Source organism: Aedes albopictus, chromosome 3, assembly GCF_035046485.1.
Source record: "Aedes albopictus strain Foshan chromosome 3, AalbF5, whole genome shotgun sequence".
NCBI classification, from domain to species: Eukaryota; Metazoa; Arthropoda; class Insecta; order Diptera; family Culicidae; genus Aedes; species Aedes albopictus.
Window position 1 is genome coordinate 302,034,985 of NC_085138.1, and position 24,012 is coordinate 302,058,996.

Genomic DNA, 24,012 nt, shown 5'->3' on the forward strand with positions numbered 1-24,012 from the left:
CAAGGTGTCAGGCGACCCGTGCTGATGGATGAATGGTTGAGGGGGTTTAAAATATGCTCGATCTTTAACGGAGCCCGTAACGTTGGTAGATCGCCTTCATGTGTTGCGTTACGGTTCAAGATCTAACCAAACCGAACCCTAGTGACATCCGGTTTGTCAAGTTGGGCTAATGTGTTTTGGTAATAAGGATTCATGGTACAAAGTCCTTGTTACTGGTGACAGTTTCTAAAATTGCATTTATTCTGCCTTGCTGATAGTTAAAGAATCGGACTTTGCCTACCCGAGACTACACTTGATGTTAGGAAAACAAACGTGCTTTACGTATCTGATTGCGTACTAACCTATCAAGGACTGTTAAGTTCTGGTAATTCAAGGACTCACGTGCATTCTTATTGCAGAACACATTTGTGTACACTTAGTCTTTAGCACTGACTTCAGGTCGTCGGATAACACAGACTTTCGCGAACTTGGTGTAGCGGACTAAACGGGAATTTATTAGCACTGAGTTTTTCGTTCACAAGAGTACAATAAAGAATACACGCAACGTAATGTAAACGCTGTCTGGACGTGCGAGAGGTTTATTTGAGACTGATTTATTACAATTTTCTGACCTGCCTCCCGACCGTGTGCGATGTTTTTTGACCATCGTATCGCTACCTGCGGTCGGCCCTATCATCGTTCGTGAGGCGATCGATATGATACGGGACCCGGGTAGAGGAAAAGAGCTCAATAATAGCATATTTTGATATTGAGATCAAATTGTGATATTGGTTTGATTGATATAAGAGATAAAAGATCTAAAAATAAGATCTAAAATTTACTCCTGGAACATCATCATCAGATCATGTTTAGATTTTGTAAGATCTAACCAATAGCAGCGAGCTATTCGTTTGATCTTAGAATATCAAATTTTGATATTGTTCAGATGTTCCAGGAACATTTTTCAGATATTATTTTCAGATCTTTTATCTCTTATATCAATCAAACCAATATCACGATTTGATCATCAGTACTTCACCTCTACCCGGGGATAGACTTATAATTTGCTTCAGTTAGAGTAGTGCGACTGTATCTTTTGCTCGGACACTAGCGTAAAGCTAGTGATCTTGTAGTAATGCACGCATAAAAATCCGTTCTGATTTTCGGGAACAAAAAATCATGACAACTTGAATACCTCTTAACCTTGATTTCGTGACACAGTTCTGCTTTCCGTGATTTGTTGCAAATCATTTCTGTGAACTTGTTCTTGATTCTTGGGACAAAGGTTCATAATTGTTTCTTATTATCAACAAACTCGTTACGATCCATAAAGCAAGAACAGAGTTCCTGGTTTCGTGATATTGGAATTCCATGCGCATGATTTTGTGCTCGATATCGCGAATCAAAATCACGACTATATGTAGCTGTCACTTTCTGTAACGCATCGATAAGGAAAAATAAAAACAAAACGGATCGTCAACAGTGGTAAGCGTATTTTTGTATTTTTTATTGCAGTATACAATTAATTCACAGCATTTTCGACAAAAATAACTTGAAATTACTATTCCCAGATTTGGAAACCTTCATCAATCATTCAAGCACATAATTCTGGCTACAATGTACGTCTTTGGCAAAATGTTTATGGGAACGCTTCAGATCAAAGAAGGGTCGAATGATTTCTGGGCTGAAATCCGTTTTAAACAACCATCACATTATAAGCATCCTGTTTAGTGTTATTCTTTTTCGTAAAGTTTATAAGTGATTGTTCGTTACTAGTGATCAGGATAATGCAATTAAAATGCTGGAAACTGAAATGTTCTAGCGTAGGTGTACACCAGCGTTCAGCGACCTTGGTTGAGGAAATTGAGGAAATAAAAAAAAACGGTCAAGAATTCGGAGGAGGAGCATTTTCACCAGCTATCACGACTGCCGCAGAGGGATGGAACCTGACAGCTTTGCACATCATCATCCAGATGCAGCTGGGGCTTAATTCAGAGATAAACAACCTTAATCGTGGGATAAACAACCTTTTGGGAACAGATTCTGAACATTGCTGCTACGAGAATAATTCACCTTCCTCCAAAATAATCACAGTGTCAAAAGTGACACATAAAATAGAACAATAACATTCACCGCAAAAACAAAAGTTTCTATAAAAATATCTCCGAAGTTGTACATTTTTAGCACTTCTCATGGAACGTGACAACCGGGACCAAACACTGATCACAGCTAGAACGAATTCCTAATTACATGATTTTTGTTCTGGCAGCGCATAGCGTTGTGCTGCAGACCGTGAACTAAGTTCTCAGTGCCGTGATATGAATCACGGTTTTAAGATCACAGTTCCTGTTCTCGTGGTTTTTGTTCAGCTGAGCCTGTCAATTTGTTGTGGACCATGAACTATGTTCTCGGAGCCGTGAATTTTGATCACGGCTTCTGGAACACAGATCTCGTTGTTGTGATTTTTGTTCCGCAACTGTTGTTGGCGATGTGTAACTCAGACGTTACGTACATTGAGTGGCACAGAATTCAAGATATCGTGATTTTAAATCACGGTGTATATTTGTAAATGAAGTTCTCGCTTGTTCTGGAATTCGTGACTAGATGTGGACAATTTTCGGAACGGATTTATTTGCGTGTGGTGGTTGCAATGCAAATTAATGACCTAACTTGGCGATCGGCGCACACAACATTCTCTAATTTGACAGAGTTTTGCAACTTGCAACTTATCCAGAGCTGGATTTACGATTGTTGGGGCCCGGGGCCAGTAGTATGTGGGGGCCCTTCAAATAAAACGAAAATTTTATTTCTTCAATCCTTTATTTTTAAGATTTATTTTTTGGTTTTAATATAAAGATTTTTATATTGAGATCCATCATCTTTAGAACATCTTTTTACGTGACTTCTTCTCTGTAAACTTGTCAACTATAAAATCAGTACTCAAACTCTCCAGAACATCAAACTCACAACTCAACAATACCAAGTTTGAAAGCCGTTCATTGTTCATAGTCGTGCGCAACCTGTTCTTGATAAGCTTCATCTTCGAAAATGACCTTTCACCAGCAGTGTTGCCACATTTCAATCTGTATTTTGCCTTTCAAAAATCTTTATAATCTGTATCACCATTTTTTGCCAAAAATCTGCATGAAATCTGTAGTATTTCGCGAAAAATCTGTTTGAAATTCTGTAAGATTCTCAAAAATCTGTATAATCTGTATAATTTCCAAAAATCTGTGTATATTGGTATACAGAATTCTGTATGAAAAGCTGCAAAAAAATCTGCATGATTACAGAAAAATCTATATATGTGGCATCCCTGTTCACCAGTTGCATTTGTAATCATTAAGCTAAGATAAATGCGCAAAGCAACTTCTGCATTGAGGAATGCACTACGCATATTGTTATCCAAAATAAAGTTGTACGAATGTAATTCAATTGTTACATTTCCCGGGATGATGGACTGTTTTGCGAAAGAAAATAGCTGGACCAACTCGTTTCCTAATCCAGGTTCCAAATCATTCGGATAGGCGGCTACTAGGTTCTTTGCGGCAAGCTCCAATTCAGAAGGACTTATATCGATGTTTGACAGAAACCCAAATTGTTCACATATCTGCTGATAAGCCACTATTCGGCCTTCGAGAGAGCTGACTAGCTGATCGATCAGTGGTAGAACCGATTCGGTTTTGAATTTTTCTCCTAGTGGAAGCTTCGATGCATCTGGTTTCCGTGAACCAAGTGGGTTAAGTCGTACGTTAGGGGCTCGTGTTCTAACAGCTTCGTAATGATCACTCCCTGACATTTGTTTGCCTTTCAGTTCATACTCTTCATATTTGTCCCTCTTCATGCTCACGTATTCCTTCAGACTCGCCAAGGAAGCTTTTAGAGTTGTGGCTTTATTCTGCAACAACTAATTTGTTGCATTGAACCTTTCTAAGATGTCAGGCCAAAACTGGGTATAGATCGCTGTCTCGAGAAGTGCCATTTTTTTACAGAGCCCCATTGCTTCATTCTTCACGATGTCCTTCTCATCTGCATTGGTAGATATTCCAATCAAGGTGTGTTTAATAGCAGAATATCCAAACAAAAGAGCTTTCACTGCATCTGCCCGACAAGACCATCTAGTGTCACTCAGGTTCTTAACTGTATACTTTTGTTCTGTGTTTTTCAGACCTTCGCACAACATTTGATAACGAACAAAATCGAAGGTAAATCCAACGGAAGCTAACGATCTCTCCGCATCTGGTGGCAGGAATGAGAACCCTATGAAAAACGTGGCTCCTCCAAAATTTACCATGGCGCAGCATAGGCAAAGTGCACTTTTTTCACTTTTTCGTATCGAATTCCGCATCGTAGAGAAACAAACGAGCACTTTTTGGAAAGAAAATTTAATCTCTTTCAGTTGCGCTTAGATCCGGTAGGTACTTACGAACAATTTATGTGATTAATTTGAGGAGCTCTTGCTATGCCTCCGGAGGGCGATCTTCCGGATTTTTTTGTTAGCTGGCGAATCCGATGTCTGTCGGCGTGGGCATCAAGAATGATGATCATGGAAGCCATTGCAAATGGAAAATAGCAACCACCAAGGCAAAATATATAGTTAAATCCAACGAAAGCTAACGATCCCTCCGCATCTGGTGACAGGAATGTGAACCCTATGAAAAACGTGGCTCCACCAAAATTTCACATGGTGCAGTATAGGCAAAGTGCACTTTTTTCACTTTTTCATATCGAATTCCGCATCGTAGAGAAACAAACGAGCACTTTTTGGAAAGAAAATTAAATTCTCTTTCAGGTGCGCTTAGATACGGTAGGTATTTACGAACAATTTGTGTGATTAATTTGAGGAGCTCTTGCTATGCCTCCGGCGGGCGATCTTCCGGATTTTTTGTTAGCTGGCCAATCCGGTGTCTGTCGGCGTGGGCATCAAGAATGATGATAATGGAAGCCATTGCAAATGGAAAATAGCAACTTCTAGAGCAAAAAATTAGTAAAATTTGACGACAAAAAAATTACCTTTTTTTGTAAACAAACTATTTTCTCCTTATCTCACTCAGCGCCTCTACAATGGGGGACCATTCGGATTCACCTATAGAGTTAAATGTGTATTATTTCTTAGTAGCATACTTTTATTGTGTGCCAACACCCACATATATAGAAAAATATTGTACTTTTATGAAATAATTAGTAGGGTATTGGTTCCCTTATTAAGCATGTGGCTCCCATTTTCATCCTACGCCAAATAAAGGATTTCGCTGTTTGTTTTGTTTAATATTTTTGTATTTTTTGTTAGAAGTGAGCACCCATGAAAACAAAAAGAACGGAGTCAATCAATTGTTTTCGAATAGGATGAATATGGGAGCGTGAGATTACTGATGGCACACATACCCTATATACAAATCAAACAAGGATATTTATCATTAGAGGTATTCACTAAACAGATTTAAATTGCTGCGTAAGCCATGATTTTCTGCTTATTTGAAATGTTTCATGATTTTGCGAATGAAATAATCGAAGATTGCCTTGATGATCGCGACGTTTAATCAGTTTAATCAGTTTACGCTGTTAAGTGAATCCCCCTAATATTTTTACGATCAGAGCAATTGGGTTGTTTAGTGAATAAAATATTGCTATTTTCTATAGCCAAATCGAAAGAGCTCATTTTTCTGAGTATAACGTGATTTAATTGGATTTCAACACCTTTGTTTTGATGGTTAAATCAACAAAACAGTTTTAATTTTCGTGGATAGAATGACAGTTCAATCGCTAAAGTGACAGTTCGACCCGAACAAAAAAATTTCCCCATACAAACTTTAAATGCATTTTAAAAATAGTTCCCGGACTCCAAAAATTATGAAATTTTGGATTTCGACTAAGTTTTGGGTGGAGAATCTGATTATGAAATAATCCGGATACCCCTAAAGAATCCAATTTAGTTTGTTATCTAACATTTTTCAGCAACGGCGCACACCTCTAGCACTCTCGAGGATGAGAAATCACTCCTACGTTGACGCGTTTCTCCATCGGAACCCCGTTTTTCCCGTGTTTCAAAATTAGTCCGCCTAATTCTTGTTGTTCTCAACTTTGGGATTAAAAATATCATCATCATGAAACACACACATATCACCCACCTTCCTCCTACCTTCACCGTCTTCAACCAGCAACGCGTGAAAAAGATCGCGCAAGGCAATGTCATGTTTTCCACCGCTGCCAAAACAACCAAATGAAAAATTACCACGTCAAGACAAGACGCGCGCTTCTTGCCAACAACCGGAGTCAGCTCGGAGTTGAGATGTTGAGAAAGACAAGGAGATCCCACGTTCCACCGCGCCACCGCCGCCATCGCCACCCCGGTCGTGACTGGAAAAGTAAAACAACAAAACACCGAAGCGCCAAATGGAAAATATCACAAATATGTTTGTTAAAGACAACATAAATTTTCCTCGCCCCACCAAAATCGGGGAACGCTCGTTGTTTGGGGATTGTCTTCTTTCGCGGTGTTTTTTTTTCCGTTCTCTGATCGGAGATTACCGAAACTCCAGGAGCTCAATCCGGGAAGACCGAGTGTCTATCTTCAGTCAGTGGAAACCGGCGCGGCAGTCGTCAGATTTTCACGCTCATGTCAGACAAATTTTCAAGCCCGCACATCACTCAGTTTGCGGTGCTGTGTTGGTGACAGAGGCGTACACTGGCAAACATATCAATAAAGGGAAGAATCACTGATTCAAGGATGAAATGATTTTCTTTCTTTTTTAGTGCAATCATGGTGAAATCAGAGCCGGTTATTCAAGGTTTCCATATTTCAGTAGGTACTATACTGGTATGTCTTACATGCAGGGTTGTGAAATGTCACGGAAATGTTATGAAAAAAATGTCATGACATTTTCCAATTCAACCTTTTATAGTGCAAATTTCGATCCGTGAACATATACCTTCAATAATGTTGATTAGTTATAGTGAAATAACGATATAGTCAATAAACATTTCTTGCTGGAGTCATTGATATAGTCAAATAACCAAATGACATTTTTTTTACATTTTACAACACTGCCCACATGGAAATGACCACAATTGAGAATTTATCTATTTATTTATTTATTTATTTATTTACACTAAGTCAACAGGTAATACAAGTCACCCCAATGACACTTGACACTGACATTTGTCGGGAGAGACATTTTCGTAAGAATTCCTTTTATGAGTTCAGTATGATTTTTTTCCAAGACTCTTCAACATGTGTTGCTTGTCATGTACTTCTTAGATTTTTTCCACGATTACTTCTAGGGACACCGTCAGAAACTACTTTCAGGATACATATATCAATTTTTTCCGCAATTTTCATAGAAGGAAGATTCTTGCAGGATTTTTTGCATGGTTCCAGCAATGATTTTACCAAAGATTCCCCCAGGTATTCCGTAAGATGCATTCCTGTCCATGTATTTTTTTAAACAAAAATGTCCCAAAAAATTTTCAGGAATTTTCCTCAGATCTTCTTGAGGAGTGCCTCAAGAAACTATTCATAAGATTTATCTTGAAACTAGTTCACGGATTTCTTCAGCAGTTCCTAAATCAATTCCTTTTGCCGGAAGTCCTTTAGGGATTCTTTAGGAAATCCCTTCAAGGATTACCGCAGAAGTACATGCATGCATTCCTTTTTGTGTTTCTCAAACATTTTCGATAAAATTCCTTCAGGAAAATTATCAGAACTTCTCCCAGTTTTCCTTTGGGATGCCTCCAAGAATTTTTATAGTTTTTTTTAAGAATGCCGAAGGAACTGAACTTTTTCTAGGAATCGAAGATAAACCTCCATGAGAACTTTCTTCAAAAGGTTTGGAAATTCTTTCAGAACTTCTTCCAGAATGATCCGTTAGAAATACAGATTTTTTACAGGTGCTCTATTAGAAGTTAATGTTGGAATTTATCCAGAGATTCCTTCAGGCAATACACAAAATATTCAGGGATTATCTCAGGCATTTATTTGAAAATTCATAGTGACAATTCTCAAGAGATTCTTCTGGAAGGGGTTTTGCTCCAGAAAATGCCAATTTTTTATTTAGATCTTCCTTCACGGATTCTTTTAGAAATGTTCCAATAATTTGTTTAGATATTATCTCCACAACTTCTGCGGATATTACTGCAGAATAGAGTCATTGGCAATTTTAAAAGTTGCTAACTATATTTTTTTTCCAGTAAAAAAAACTTAACGGTTGAAAATTTGGTAAAATATTGTCGAAGTCGGTGATTTTTTCTAACTGTGTAGTAATTCAGAGATTTTTGTGTACTAATTCCTTCAGAAAATGTTTAGGGAATTTTTCAAACAATATCCAGAGGTATCCTCAGGAGTTGTTTCAAAAAATTGTCCATGAAAAACTACAGAGTTCCCCCAAAAATTTATTGAGATTTCTTCAGGATTAAAAAATAGAGGAATTTCTGAAAAATTTCATGAAAGAACTTTTTAATAAATCCCTTGTTGCAATTTCTGAAAATTCTGAAACCTATGAAATTTTTTAATAAAGAAATTTTTAAAAATATTGTTAGAACCAATCGGGTCTTCTTTGAGTTTCAATTTTGACATGTACAGCCAATCGAAGCTTAGCTAAGCTAAGCTAAGTAGAATACCTGTAAAAATACTCTTAAATGAATCTCCAGAGGCAAGTTTTTGAAGGAATTCCCGGGGAAATTTCCGAAGAACTTCCTGGAGAAATAGGGTATGGCATAGTTTGGGGGACCAATTTAGAGCACTTTCCGCTTTAACTAAAAGAAAAAAAAAACAGACGAAAATAAAAGCCGTATCGTTGTTATGCATTGGCTGTACCTCTTTTGTGCTGCATAGGAATACGCAAAAAATCAAAAATTGCCAAAGGAAAGGTCTATCAATGCAGCAAAGTTGTTCAACTCGAAACAAGAGTAGGTGTTCCATCACAAATGGTATTATAAAATAATAATGAAAATCATAAGCAATTAAATCGTCGCTTGAAATATCCATTGCCGATGCTGTGGTGATACAAGGCTTCCATTTCCTAAACAAAACAGTTATAATTAAAAAAAATATATGAATGAGTCATAAATAGCTTAAAGTGTCCAAAATAGGACCTCAAAACGGTTCCATACCCTGGATAAACTCCAGGAATATTCATGAAGAAATCCTTTTACAAATTTATTTGAGTGTGTTGATAATATTTCTGGAGCTATCTGTGAATGTATTTCTGAAAAACAAAAATCTGCAAGAGTTCCTGTAAAAATGTGTAGATATGCTTCTGAAAAGAGTTGAGATATATCTTGAAGAGTTCTTGTAGGAATTCCTCGTCTAAATTTTAGAAAAAAAATCCTTTGAGAATCCGTGGAGGAATTCCTGCAGATACCCTTGGACGAAATGCCGGAAAAATTTCGATGTTAATAGGGGTTTTGACGGGAATTAGGTAAAGCAACAACCAATCATGATTGAATTCATACTTGTTCCTCGGCTAATTTCTCATGACTAATTTGGTAATCAAATCTGACTTATACATGTCAATGGTTGCTCCTCTGTGATTGATCTGAGCTGTTACCAATTGTACTGAGATCTAAATAATAAGAGAGTGTTCCAACTTATTTTCAAAGTGCAATTTAAGCAGCTCATACATTTTGACCAATAACGGCACCAGCCCAGTCCTTACAAGTCAGTTGGGAAGGGAAATGAATGTTAGAGTGTGATGGCTGTTGCTACTAGAGATCGACAGCACCCTGCGTCCTCACAAACCGCACGGACTGGGGGTATTTGTTAGACGGATAGGATGGGTGAACTGGGAGTCACTGTTGGGTCGGTGATGCATTCCATGGATAAGGGATATAGTGTTCGTAAGGTAATAGATTGTGTGGTAGGTGAAGATCGAGCAGCACTGTTCGCTTTGGTTGCAGAACTTGCAGGTGATATATAAACTGTGCTGAGGAAGTTGAAAGGAAGGGAAACAACTCTTTCAATTCGTTTTCAATTCTAGCGATGGCTATGAACATGTGAATATACATGAAGTATATGTAGATAAAGAAAGAGAGAGTGAAAGTAGAAGGAAAAATAAAGAAAGTTGGAGGAAAGAGGCGGGCCAGGGATTGAACCCAAGACCTTCTGCATACGAATCAGAAGCAGTAGCCACTAGTACACCAGGCCGTCATCCGAAAGTTTCTGCAAGGATTCGTGCATAAATTCCCTCAAAATATCTTTCTTAGTAGTTAACTTTCTTAAGAGATTTATTTGGAAATTCTTTATGCTATTACTCAAAAATTTCTCAAATAAATAATTTAGAAAATGCAGCATGGATTACTTCAGAAATTCTTCAATGAATTTTCAAAGAAATGCTTAAGGAATTTTTCGAGAGATTTCTTCAGAAATTACTCAAGGGATTCATGTATAAAATCATCCATGGATTTTTTCGTAGATTCATAGTGCCATTATTCCTTCAGAAAAACTTCCATGGAATCTTAAAAAAAAAACAAATTGCCTGGGATTCCTCTGAGAAATTCTTTAAAAACTCTTACAGGGATTCCTTTAGAAATTCCTCTAAAGTACTCTTGAGTTTCTACCATAAATATATCCAAGAACTATTTAATAAACCATTCCATGTATTCTTCCGAAATTGCTCCAAGAAATTCGATTAAAAATAGAAAAAAAAATCCTAGAATTCGTTTCCAAAGTTCTCCAGGGTTTCTTTCAGAAACTGTTCTTTATAAATTCTTCCAGAAACTTCTTTGAAAACAACTCCAGAGATTGCTTCAGGAATTGCTTCAGAGGTTCCTTCAGACAATTCTCTAAAGATTCACGGTTTCATAAGAAATGGTTTCTTAAGAAACTGTTCCAGCGATTCTTAAAAAAAAGTCAAGGGCTCACATACTCCTTTTAAAACTCGTCTAGGGCTTACTTCAGGACTTTAAACTAATATTTTTAAGAAAATCTTCCAGCAATTTCTTGAAACTTGCTCCAGAAATCTTTCGGAGATTTCTTCAGAAATACCCCTAAGTATAGGAGTTCCCGCCTTCATGAGTTCCGCCTATATTCCTCCATATATTTTCCCAACAAATTATTCAGGATTTCCTTTACGAAACTTTTAAATAAATACATTCAGAAGTTTATACAAAAATAGTCCTTGAAAATGTCCACAAAGATTTGTCCAGGAACTTTTGTAGAATTTTTTCTAGATGATGCCTTCGAAAATACTTCAAATCCATAAGCACTCCCAGAAAAATCTTTATCTAATATATTAAAGAACTACTTCCGATTCTTTTCTCATAATTTCTCAAAGAATTCCACCATAGGTTTTCTTAGGAGTTTCTTCAATTATTGCTCTAGGAATTACTTCATTTATTTCTCCAGGATTTTTTCCAGAAACGCCTATAGTGATTTTTTACACAATTCCATTAAAGATTTTTTCAGAAACTGCTTCATTGCTGGATTCTTTCAAATATTTCTCCACGGATTACTTCTATTATTTATCAGGAATTCTTGCAAAAAAATATCTCTAGAAACTCTTTTTGTATTTAACCATCTTACAGTGTTACGTCAGGCGCACCTCGTCTTGATCATATTAACCCGAACACCGTAAGAAGGTTAAGGATTCACGAATTTCAATAAGTGATACTTCTAATAGTTTTTGCATGAATTTTGAAGATTTTTCTATTAAATCCTTCAAAAAACCTCCAGGGAATTCTGCAGAAATTCCTACAAGTAATCATTTTGTAATTGCTCCTCTAATAACTGCAATAATCTCTGAAGAAATCTTCGAAGGAACTCCTGAGGAAATTTCTGGATGAATTCCAGCATGAAACTTTCAAAGAAAGGCATGGATAGGAATATATTCCATAGGGATACCTGAAGGAATCATTGTAGGATTTTTTGCTGAAATTTTTCGAAGAATTCCTGCGAGAATTTTCTTTCTGAACTACGTTTGTCAATATAAACACAGTTATCCAAATAACATAAATATAGTGAGCCCTACAATTTTGAAAATTTTTTAAGCTTTGATTTTACCGTGACAGCATTGGGTAACGAAGCATTTTATATTTAGCCGCTGGATGCCTGAACAGACGCTGTTTGAGCTGTTTCTCTTTGGTGAACAGACGCCCTGGGCGAACATTCGCAAACTATCGAAAGTCAGAAGTACAACAGTACCCAAACGGGTCTTAGCTGCTGGTCTTTACCACCAAAGACATGAGGCAGGAACTTGTTCGTCACAGACCAATGTTGTTCCTTCAGGGTTGACGACTCACTATTTTACATACATGTACGATGGACGTTTGCCTTCGGCTCCAAAGCCAATTTCATGCCTAGGTATGCCACTGGGATCGACGTCTGCGGTAGTAGATTTTTTATCCGTGGCACATTTCCATTAGACTGATAATTAATTGTCGAATTTTTTGTTCTTGTCAGTCTTCTATTGCAATTCGATGCATTTCACAGAGACACAACTGCCGTCGTTGTCGCTGCCAAAGTCAATGGAAATCCCGCCACGACTTTTCCAAACGCAGCACTAAACACATAAACCGCCGAAAATTAATTAGCTTAGTGAAACCAACCGTAGATCAAATGGCACTCGCGTGCCCATTCCGGGTGCGAGGAAATTTGTATAAATCTTGATTAAATATTGCCATATTTTGTCTGCCTGCTAGAGTAGGTCATAAATCTTGGCCTCCAACTAATGTGCCGACCAACTGACTGAATTCTTCGGGACTCGCATGACTCGCTTGTATGCAACCCATCATCGAGCGAGCGCACAGGGCCAAGGGAAGGCGTGTCCGATTGGCCATCAACCGGATCAGTCCTCAACGAATGGAGCGATTTGATGTCCCCCGGGGAGATCACATTCCGAATGACAACGACGACGATGTCGTCGTCGACACGAGCAACTGGTTATTAGCACATCTGCCTACCACACCGCACCAGTCTGTCACTCGTCGTCACCGGTTGGTCGTTTGTCCATAGTCATCGTAAGTGAAGGAGTCGTTTTAGTAATGGCACAGCAGTTAGTAGCACAGCACTCCCAAGGGGGGACGTCGACCGAAACCTATTGGCTTCTGTTTGGGCAATTGGATGGCATAATGAGCAGGAGGAATAAAAGAAAGGGAAAAGATGAGATACGTGGTTCTATGGAAAATAGGGTTGACAGTTGACACTAATAAATGAGAGTAAGCCCCAAATTTCCTATTTTTTTTTGTTTCAAAATTTGCATGATCTTCTGTATGAAATTGGTAACAGATCTTTGGCAAGTATGAGACCTACTTCGGTAAATGAAACAGCCTAATCAAAAGCTCCTCCCTACTTGCTGCATTATATATGTGCCGACGAGATAGATCTTGATGTTACCTTTTGGAATCTTATCTCAAAAGCATTCAATGGGCTACAGAAGTTCTATCGACCAGTTGATAACAGAATTAAGTTACCTCGACTTCGTCCATCCAGCGTTGTAACGTGCGTTGAAAATCAAGTTTAACCCTTTGGAGCCGGAATTTTCCCAAGCGTTATTAACCCTAAAAGGGATACCTTCATGGCCTCAGTTTCGTCACCTCGCTGAGTGTGTTACATCAAAGACGAGCTCTGAAAGGCGCCTGGGGTCCAATGGACCCCAGGTATCCCTTTTAGGGTTAAGGAGTTTTTCTTCGCTTTTCTGTACTTTTGGTGGTCAATAGCATAAAAACGGTAGAATATTTTCTTCTGAATATCCTAGGTCATCCAAACTATTCTTGAGTTTAGATCTTTATGTCTATGGGTGTAATGGTAACTTTTTTTTTATCATACTAAGCTACGATTTGTAATCTACCATGCACAGTCTGTCTTCTAATAGTTCAATAGACAGTATCAGATCATTCGAGATATCCTACGTCATCCATACTGTTCTTGAGTTTAGATCGTAAAGTCTACGGGTGTAACGTTAACTTCTTTCATTATACAAAGCTACGATTTGTAATCTATCATTTCTAGTAAGTCTTCTGTAAGTTCAATAGAGAGTATCAGATCAGTCGGGTATCCTAGGTCATCCAAACTGGTTTTGAGTTTAGATCCTAAAGTCTATGGGTGTAACGATAACTTATTTCATCATACAAAGCTACGATTTGTAATGTATCATATCCAGTAAGTCTTTTGAGAGGTTAATAGAAATATCAGACCAGTCGAGATGTCCTACATCATCCAAACTGTTCTTGAGCTTAGATCCTAAAGTCTATGGGTGTAACCAGTCTTGTGTATTATCACCATCATAACACGAAAAAGCCGCATCATCAACATTGCTCTTCTTCCTCCATCAACGCTACAGCCGACTGTCTCTATGTTGCTAACGAACACTTTGGAGACGAACGCATTGGTACTGCTGACGCCACGCTCTTTCTTTGCAAATATCCTGAGCAGCCGAACGTTTGTTAACAGTCGTTCCGACGCAGAGCTATGTCACTCACTGCTGGATGACTCCCATCTGAAAGGGCCAGGAAGAAGGTCAAATTGTTAATTGCATGGCACAACAAACACAAAAACAGCATGCCCTATGAATATGAATGCAAGGCGTAGAACAAAAACTCGCTTCGGTGTTTCATCGTGTGGTTCGAAAACAAGAGACGATCGCTGCTGTTGGATGTGGTTGACTCTGCATTGAACGTGGGTTGGCTTGAGTGGCTTTTGCGTGAATCGATTATGTTTTGATGGACTGGGTTTGTCTATGAAGTAATGGTTAAAGCGAGTGTCGTTCGACAATAATCATCCTGAAACTGCACAACCCTGGGTGTAACGTTAACTTCTTTTATTAAACAAAGCTACGATTTGTAATCTATTATGTCCAGTAAGTCTTCTGAAAGGTTAATAGACAATATCGGACCAGTCAAGATATCCTACGTCATCCAAACTGTTCTTGAGTTTAGATCCTAAATTCTACGGGTGAAACAGTAACTTCTTTCATTATACAAAGCTACGACTTGTAAACTATCATGCCCCTTAAGTCTTCTGAAAGGTTAATAGACAATATTAGAGCTGTCAGGTCCTAGGTCATCCAAGTTGTTCTTGAGTGTAGATCCTGAAGTCTGCGGGTATAACAGTAACATCTTTCATTATACAAAGCTACGATTTGTAATCTATCATGTCCAGTAAGTCTTCTGAAAGGTTAATAGACAATATCTGATCATTCGGGATATCCTAGGTCATCCTAACTGATTTGAGTTTAGATACTAAAGTGTACTGGTGTAACGGTAGCTTTTTTCATTATACAAAGCAACGATCCATCATGTTCAGTAAGTCTTCTGAAAGTTACAGTGGTTGTTTTTATCAATTAAGCTTCATAACAGCAAGAAGGCCCATTATATCCCAAAAATATAGCAACGGTTATTTTTCCTTTAACTACTTTAGTAAGTACAGTGGATTATGTAACACTACTCAACGTAGTGACAAAAGCTATTATCACAAGTGTAATCCAGAAGCTATGGTCTCCGGAGTAGTATTGTTGATCTGGATTGTCTCAAAACTATCTTGAAATGACTTATGATGTGGGGATTACAGATTACAGTTCAAATTGCATTATGAGAATAATTACTGTGACTATCAAGAGCTAAACTTCAGGATAGTTTGGACGACCCTCAACGTCCCAAAGGTTGATAATAACATATAGTACACTTCAGGTTGGTCCAGTCACTGCGATTGATTATGAAACGTTACTAAATACGTCAGGTATAGCTGATGTAATGAGTGTAGACCTGAAGTTCTGAACTCAAAGATAGTTTGGCTGACCTGGAACATTCCCATAGTGTTTCTGAATGACATTTGAGATTTCAAGAGCTTCACTGATCTCAGCAGATTATGCTATGCTGTTGAAAACACATGAGTTTTTCTTGCAGATTTGAAGGACTTCATTATAAAACAGTTTGGCGAACCTGGCTGTCCCAAAGGTTTATAATAAAAAGTAGACTTCAGATTGCCGCAGTAACTGCGGTTAATTATGCAACGTCACTCAGTATAACAGATGTGGTTACTGTTACGAGTGTGGACCAGAAGTTCTGAACTCCAAGGTAGTTTGGCTGACCTGGAATATGCCAACAGTGTCTATAAATGACATTGTAGATGTCAAGAGCTTCGCAGATACCACTAGATTATGCAATGCTATTATTTGTGGCGAAAAAACATAATATTATTCTTGTAGGTTTGAAGGACTTCACTATAGGACAGTTTGGAACACCTAGAACATCCCAGAATATAAAACACCTTTTCATATTCTTGACGAAGCCTTAATGAATGCATATAAACAGGGCTGTTCGGGCTCGTTTGGAAGTTAACCATCAATGTTAACTTCTTTTCGCGATCAGCCTAGATAGCTGTGTAGTGTCGGTAGCGGTTGTCTCAATTGGCTAAGAATAACACTACGGACCACCTGGTCCAGTGTTAAGAGTCCACCAAACAGGTGACCCCTAATTCATGGTGTTATGCAGCTTTACGCTTACCGTGCCAAGGAATGGATGGTTAGGGGGGGTCTAATAAAAACCTAACCACAAACGGAGCCTGTGGAGAATTAGGGCGTCCTCCACAGTATTACGCCATTACTGCGCTAACCGGAGCAATAGTGCAGTGGACCTTGCGTTTCTCAGAGATAATCAGTTGCCCTTCTTAAGTCTCAAATTTGACGTTAAATGGGGGGCGGGATTATTAAAATGTTGTAAATTAGCTTACATTACTACCTATACGGGTTCGCTTAATGCGTTTTCGTCATTGAGGTTTTTCAATTGACACCGATTTGGTTTGTCGTTGATGTTTCCTTTTTATGCTGTGATTGTGAAGAGTGTTATCCTGTCTAGTTTGGGTAGTGGCTACGGCTAGGAAACCTCAAATCAATTTTCAGCGTGAAAAGCGTGCATAGCCCAAGTGGCTCTACTTCAAAGAGTTCATTTTCGTAGGGTAACTTCTGTATAGGTTACCTTGTGAACCCAGTTTTGCTTCTTTCATTATAAATGAAGTGTCGTGCCTCGAGCATGCTATATCTTAGAATAACAGTATGTTTTAACCTTTCCTTATGAATGCCTTCAAGCAAGCTCTTGTATTCAGCATCTTTTCGCTAATATTTGACAATATTGCTACGATGATTACATCTTGTGAGGTAGCTCAAACATTAAATTGAGATGCTTCAGTTTGATGGATTACATGGGGTAGCACAGTTCATGGATAACTTAACATAGAATTGCACCTAACCCAACTCTGCACGAGCAGAATTTGTCATGAGTTGACTGATTGGCATGTGTCAGATGAGGAGTCTCCATTTGATCTTCTTTGCACTTGTGAGTGTTCCTTCGCAAAATTTGCGTATTTAGGTGTCCCTGCTCAACAAACTTGCTTGCGATCACATTTTATGGATAACTCGCTCTCATTGCTACTCCAAGAGAGTTTTATTGTGGTTGTGTGCCTAAAACGCCCTCCTTTGTGATACACCATAAATATTGCTTTGAAAGAAGCTTGTCCTCTGCGGTCTGTGTGGACCGCAAGAGGTATTCCTGAATGGAACTCTGATCTGTTCAAATATCTCCGGATAAACCATTCTTTTGTATAGTTACGAATCACTAGCTTCCGTCCCGAGAATTGTTGCTATATAATCGACTTAGACCAAGCCCACTCATGGGCTCGATCAAGCGTTTTAACGTTAAGTAGAGACCCGAACAAAGAAGCGAACCGCACCGGTCGCTGCTAAGTAGGGCTCGAAAGCGAAAAGTTTACGTACGGTTCGTAGCAGGGCTTAGAATATAGAGACACGCAAAGTACGGTCTCTATCCGTAGGCTCGTGCGCTCTCTCGCGTTTAGCTCTCTGGGTAGCGTAAAGAGGAGACGAAAGAACATGAGTATGGATTTGTTGCCAGGTATATAGTTTCTAGAGAATGATTTTCTTGTTTTGTATAGGTAGGAATTTATTTTAGTTTGCATCAAATATTTGAAATTTACAACCAATCAATATCATAGATCGTTACACGAATAACACAACAAATTGTCTGACATAGAATTGTGATAGAGTGACAATACAAACGCAGTGATTCAGTGAGTTTTGCTGTTTTAACACGTACATGTTTGAGCCGGGTTTTCTACGCAGCAAGTAAAGCTTAGTTTCGCACATTTAGAAAAATGTCCAAATAAATAACTCGCAAAGTTCGTTCCGACAAGTTTCAAAATTATCGTCATCCGACGCAGATTCCGGTAAGAAGATGTGCGTATTTTCTAACCCGAAAAGAAACTATTTGACGGTAATAAGTGACCACAAGGTTTTCTTTCTTCACTTTCCGGGCTGAGATCCTCCGCTTTGAAAGAGCTGTGCCTCGCGTTTCGTTTTGTCGTGTATATTTCAAAAAGGCAAAAGAGTTTTGGTTTGATTGCTGTTTTTGAAAATGGTGGTCGTCAGTGGGTGGTTTATTAAATATAAATTTAAAAATATAAATTAAATAAACGAGACATTAGGAAGAAAGTGTGCGAAATGGGTAACTTCACCGTCCACGCATCCTTCCTCCCCTGTAAATTCGAAAAGTACCTTGCCGAAATAAAATATTCTGTACTCCAAGTATTTCGAAGAATCATCTTTGCGTGTAAATACAACGCAGTAGACCAGGCCGCTTTGATGCATGTGTCATATCTCTGATATGCTGCGAGCATCAGTATTGACAAGAAAACTAACACGATTGCTTTCCAGAGTGATTCCGCGTATGTATGAGATTAGATAAGAGTAGTTACGATTTTTCAAAGATGCATTGACTGTACCTAACTCAACTCAGATATCATAGAAACACTACAGTTATTTCTTTTTGTAAATACTAAATCATACCGATAAAAATCTTAAAAAATGTAGTCGAGCTGCCAAGTTTCACCAATTAAAATAGGCGGTGTGCAGGACTGCCATATTGTAGGTTCCTCGTTATAGAAAAAGCAAGGCGTTGGATGTTAAAATACAGCAATTGTTGTATGAAGTGCCAAAAAGGAGAGTGGGCTCATTATGTACTTTGACAAATACGCAGTCTACTTCAAGCGCATAGAATCTGCTTCCAATAAAATATTCATATACCAGCATCCAAAAGATCGCAATATATATTAAGATTTGCGAGTGATGCTTTGTAACTAAAAGGTTGTGACTGAGTATAGAATTAGCTGATGTTAAAATACACGTTAATGAAAAAAGGTTGCGCAAACTTATCGCAGACTGTTAGAAGACAGCTTCTACTATGACCAGGATTCAAGAATCTTGACCTACGCGAAGTTGTGAAGGAGACAACTACGTTATAAAAGTCTTGGAAATGCAAGGGATGAAATTATTCAATAAACTTAATTATTAAAAAAGATGCTCATAATCTCAAGTTCAGATAAATTTCTTGCGAGAAAGGCAACATGAATATTGAAGAGATGGATATTATTTTAGATAAAAATTCAACCTACAAGTCATACAGTAAGCAACAAACATATAATTTAAAAAAAGATTGCTTGAATTCCGGGATTAAATACAATCATAAATTATTGAGAAAATTATATCTTTAAGCGCACCAAAACTGGTACAAATCTCCAAGGGAATTATTTATTTGAATTCCATTTTTACTAACAGTTTTCAGTCTTATCCAGAACCCCATGTTTCATAATATGAGCACAAATTATTATACTGAATAAGATTTGCAATAACCCCATAGAAATACACAAAATATTGCGATGATTTACAGAAGTGCAAAAAACCGATGGTACGGAGAGAATAGATACCACCAGTGCGCAAAGGCGACCGATCATTATTTTACTCACATGGAAACGAACGACCGGTGCGAAAATGGGTTGATAACGAAATTAAAAATCGTTAACGACGTGCTGTTGCGTGTGTAGTATTAAGCCCACGGGTGGGCTTGGTCTTAGTGGGTCCAAAAAAGCTCTGCTTACTTCAAATGTACAGGAGCAAATGGGTGTTTGTCCTATTTTTTTCCAGAGAGATTTGAGTATTTCAAACATGTTTTGAACACTTGTTGTTTTCTATTGGGTATTTTCATGACGTGAAATTACTCCATAGTTTTATTCCGAAAGGGTGCGTGCGTTGTATGAAGTAGGAATGAGTTCCAGATTTATCTGATTACCTTGTTCTTTCTGAAATGCTTGAAATGCCTTTTCGATTATCACATCTGTGCTGTTCGTCTGGCTAACATGCCTATTCATGTGAACTCACATGCCTCCCAATTTGGGATGTCCACAGTGAATCGTTTACACAAAGTTGTACACGTTTTCAAGAAAGTACTCGCTCAAACGTAGTTTTTGCTTGGATGATTTCTTAAATATTGAGGATGCTTTCGATGACGTGCCTTTCAATGTCATATTGAAAGTCGCATGACGTCACAAGCTACCTCCAATGAGCTATAGGCTCTCTTTATGCTTATGCATTTTACAGTTTTTTTTTTAATCTGTATTAACGAGATTTTTAGCCCTTGGCTAGTTCATCTCGGGTCCAACGCTTTACTTCCCTTCCGAAGGAAGAACTCACATTTTGTTAGTTTTGTCGGGAGTAGGATTCGATCCCAGGTCCTCGGCGTGAAAAGCATGCGCTTTAACCATCACCCAGGTCCGCTCCCCATTTTACAGTACACCTTTCCCTATTCTGGTTCCCATCCCTTGTCCCATTCTCCCTCAGGTGGATGAAACAGGCTTATATGTATGGAGATGGCACAAATGTCCCAAATAGAGGATAACGTGCCTCTGGAGCCGGCCTCTTGATACCTGATACCTGACACCCCACATCCAAGTTCAGCTTTTGGAACAAATGATATGTCAATTTTTTTCCAAATTTCATGGTGTTCAAGATGTTTTAGGTTTTCAATCAAGTTTTTAATACAAATATTCTATTCCCATTTTTCCTAATAGAGGACTTAATCTACAACAACTCCCCTTAAAAGCGTGACGTAATTTACACAGAGTACACAGCCCGAATATCGAAAACAGAACATTTTAACTTAGATTATTCCAGCGAAACACATTTTCTCTTACACTCTAACAACCCTATAGCGGCCCAAGTGGGTTGCACCACATTCCTCAAGTTAATCTTCGGCGGGACCTGAAATTAATGGTCAATTATCGGCCGGCGGCGAAAGGTGACGGGTTCTGGTGTGGACGCGTGGTCGTAAAAAGTCCCTCGGCACTAACCTGCTTATGGCGCGGAAACTTCCCATCCTCCCCCACAGTGGGTGAGACGATGCGGTGTGCAAGGGGAAAGGCCAACCATGCCGAGAAAAGCTATTAATTTGGTTTTCCGAGTGGTGTGAAGAGTTCGCTTTCGCTATCGGTTGGCGTTACTTTGAAAATTGAATTTCCTCCAAGTGCGGAAAGGGCATCAGCTGAGTGTTAAGCAAGGTGGTGGGGGTTAAGATATGGCAAAACCGGGGGAATGGGGTGAACAAGACGATCTGTCTGGGGAATTGGTACATAATGAGCTAGAAGACGCAAGAAGCTTGTGGTCAGGGAGGACAAGTGGTGGCGGATAAGAAGGCAGGTTTTATTGTTACACCGTTAAGGACGAGGTCCCATTTGGGCGAGCAGTACGTAAATCTTTTCTTGATGGAAATCGTGCCAGAACTGGGAGGAGATGGGTAGTAAACTGGTGCTTCATTTTTACTATCTTCTACAACACGGTTCATGCTTTATTTATTGGCCCTCGCCGTGTAATGGCTCCGAAATTTGGGTTTATTGGGAAGACGCGCGCGCTCTTGTTGGATCTGCAATGAAGTGAACAAATCGTTTTAGCACAATACATTTATTGGCGGATTTTATTACTTCGTGCCCTGAAGTGGGATCCCATTGGAGGACAGAGGAGAAAATTGACCTAAAGTTGGCTACTGTTTAGTTTTTTTTTTTAATGCATCGCAAAAAAATGAACCAAATGGTGTATTTTGCTTTTTCGAATTAATTGCCAACATTCCGCCTCTACGAGGGAAAACTATCCTGTTTTGTACAGTATTTTGAGAGATACTAGAAATACCCCAATTTTGCATCCTATTTTCTGCACTTCATTGGAAGACCTTGCTTAGGTGTTATTGCCTGGAACAGCTTCAAGAATATCAAACGGACGCTATATTCAACACTGATTCCGAGGAATCCCGAGGACCTGATCTCCTCGAGCACCTTCCCCGCCGTGTTGAGCAAGCAAATTGGTCAATATGCGAACGGATCTTTGGGTGGTTTTCCCGTCTTTAGCAATAGAACCAGGCTCTTCCGCTTCCAAACATCTGGGAAAACTCTCTCGTCCAGGCATTTCTGAATAGTAAACCTAAACATCTCAAGAGAATCTGCAATAGCTACTTTCAAGGCCAGGTTCGGAACTCCATCTGTGTCCATCTGGGACACATCGGTGACCCTTTCCTCATCGCCAGCCTCAGTCCCGACTGCCCTACGAAAGGAGACCAAGGACTAGGATCATGAAGCGGAAAAAGCCCTTCGTTTCGCTTTTCCTAAGATCGTGCTCGCTGCATCCGCCGCCTAGCCCGTAGGCAGGTACGGAGCAGATCCACAATCATTTGAGTCCACCAGTAAGGCAGCATCCATTTATTACGTAACGCTAAAATCAACATTTTTCGACCCCCCCCCCCCCCCTCCCCCCTTCGTGACGCTTTTTTGTATGAAACCCCGAAATTTTTTGAATGTGCCGTAACGCTCGGCCGTACTCCCCCCTCCCCCTAGAGCGTTACGTAATTTATGGACGGCGCCTAAGCCGGTGGTCTCTCATTTCTAGGGTGGACTCGCCTAGGCATGATCACCTTTTTTTTCTAAACCATAGGGGAAAAATCTGCTCAACAAACACCCTAACAGGAAGGTTAGGGTAGTGTGGGGTTAAGGCCGTCTTCTACAACAGTAGTAAAAGCCAGGACTACTCTCTTCTCGACCCACTAAAACACATTCATATGGTCGCCAAACCCTTCGTCTCCCCGGAACCACCAAGCGCTTAGCCAGTTTCCCGAGTGGTCCTCACCACTCCCTTTGTCCTTGGAAGGCGGGCAGGGTCAACCCCGCCCGCGCCCAACTACGTAGCAGACATTAAGAACTGACGCGCACGTGCAACCCGATTTGACCTCCCCGTAAGAAAGGGTATCACTACCCTTCATGCATCCGAAGGTTGCTGACAGCAGGGTCTCACCTACCCCGACCCTTGCCGGGGACCCCTTTCCAACCGTGGGCTCGGATCCAACCCAGTAGACCGACGCCACGACAGCACCGCTACCCGGAATTCCTCTCCGTGGCCACTTAATCGCTGTAAGGGTCGGTCTCGACCGCAGGGCACCGGTATGACCTACGAAGCCGACTCTGAACCTCTGGACCACCTCTTGTACTGCATGTGGACTAGCCATTCTCCGAGTCCACGTGCCACCTCCTCTGTAGCTCCCAGACGATATGGGTGATAGCCGTTGAAACGGCGTTCCAGCTAAACTCATGCCTACACATTCTCTGGACCAAGTTGTCCGGAGTTGTGTCTTCCCCGCATGTGGCAAGCATGCGGTCACGCATTGTGCGGAAATGCAGGCACACGAACAAAACGTGTTCCACCGTTTCCTCTAAACCATTGCACACTGTGCATTCGGGAGAATCCGCATGCCCGAAACGGTGTAGATTCTGTCGGAAGCAACCATGACCTGTAAGGACCTGTGTCAGGTGGATTGAAACTCCCCATGGCGCCTATTAATCCAACTGTCTAACCTCGGTATCAACCTATGGGGCCACCTTCTTTTGGTGGAACTGTCCCACGCGCGCTGCCATTTGACCATGAAGGCCATCCTGGCAGTCCTGCGTATGCCTTTTGTGCCGCGCATTTCGAATCACTCCATGTCCTCACTGATAATAATGCTGATAGGCACCATACCAGTAATGAGGCAGAGAGCGTCGTGTGACACGGTACGGTACGCGCTCGCAACCCTCAGGCACATAAGCCTGTAAGTACTTTCCAGCTTCCGTCGGTAGCATTTAGTACTTAGCGCGGTGCCCCACGCCGGGCCGCCATACCTAAGTATGGACGTAGCAACACTAGCCAGTAGTTTGCGCTTACTGGCGTACACCACAGAACTTTTGGA

General features: G+C 39.8%; 1 protein-coding gene across 2 annotated transcripts in view; it reads left to right on the plus strand.

Annotated features, from left to right (window-relative positions):
• Positions 1-24,012, plus strand: part of LOC109417164 (leucine-rich repeat neuronal protein 3-like) — a 505,905-nt gene that overhangs the window by 240,186 nt on the left and 241,707 nt on the right. Inside the window, exon 4 of one of the 2 annotated variants that reach the window (XM_062842285.1) lies at positions 4,148-4,184. The exons of the other annotated variant lie outside the window; for it this stretch is intronic. The gene's annotated coding sequence lies outside the window, so the exon portion shown is untranslated. The remainder of the gene's footprint in view (positions 1-4,147; positions 4,185-24,012) is intronic. 2 annotated transcript variants of the gene reach the window in all.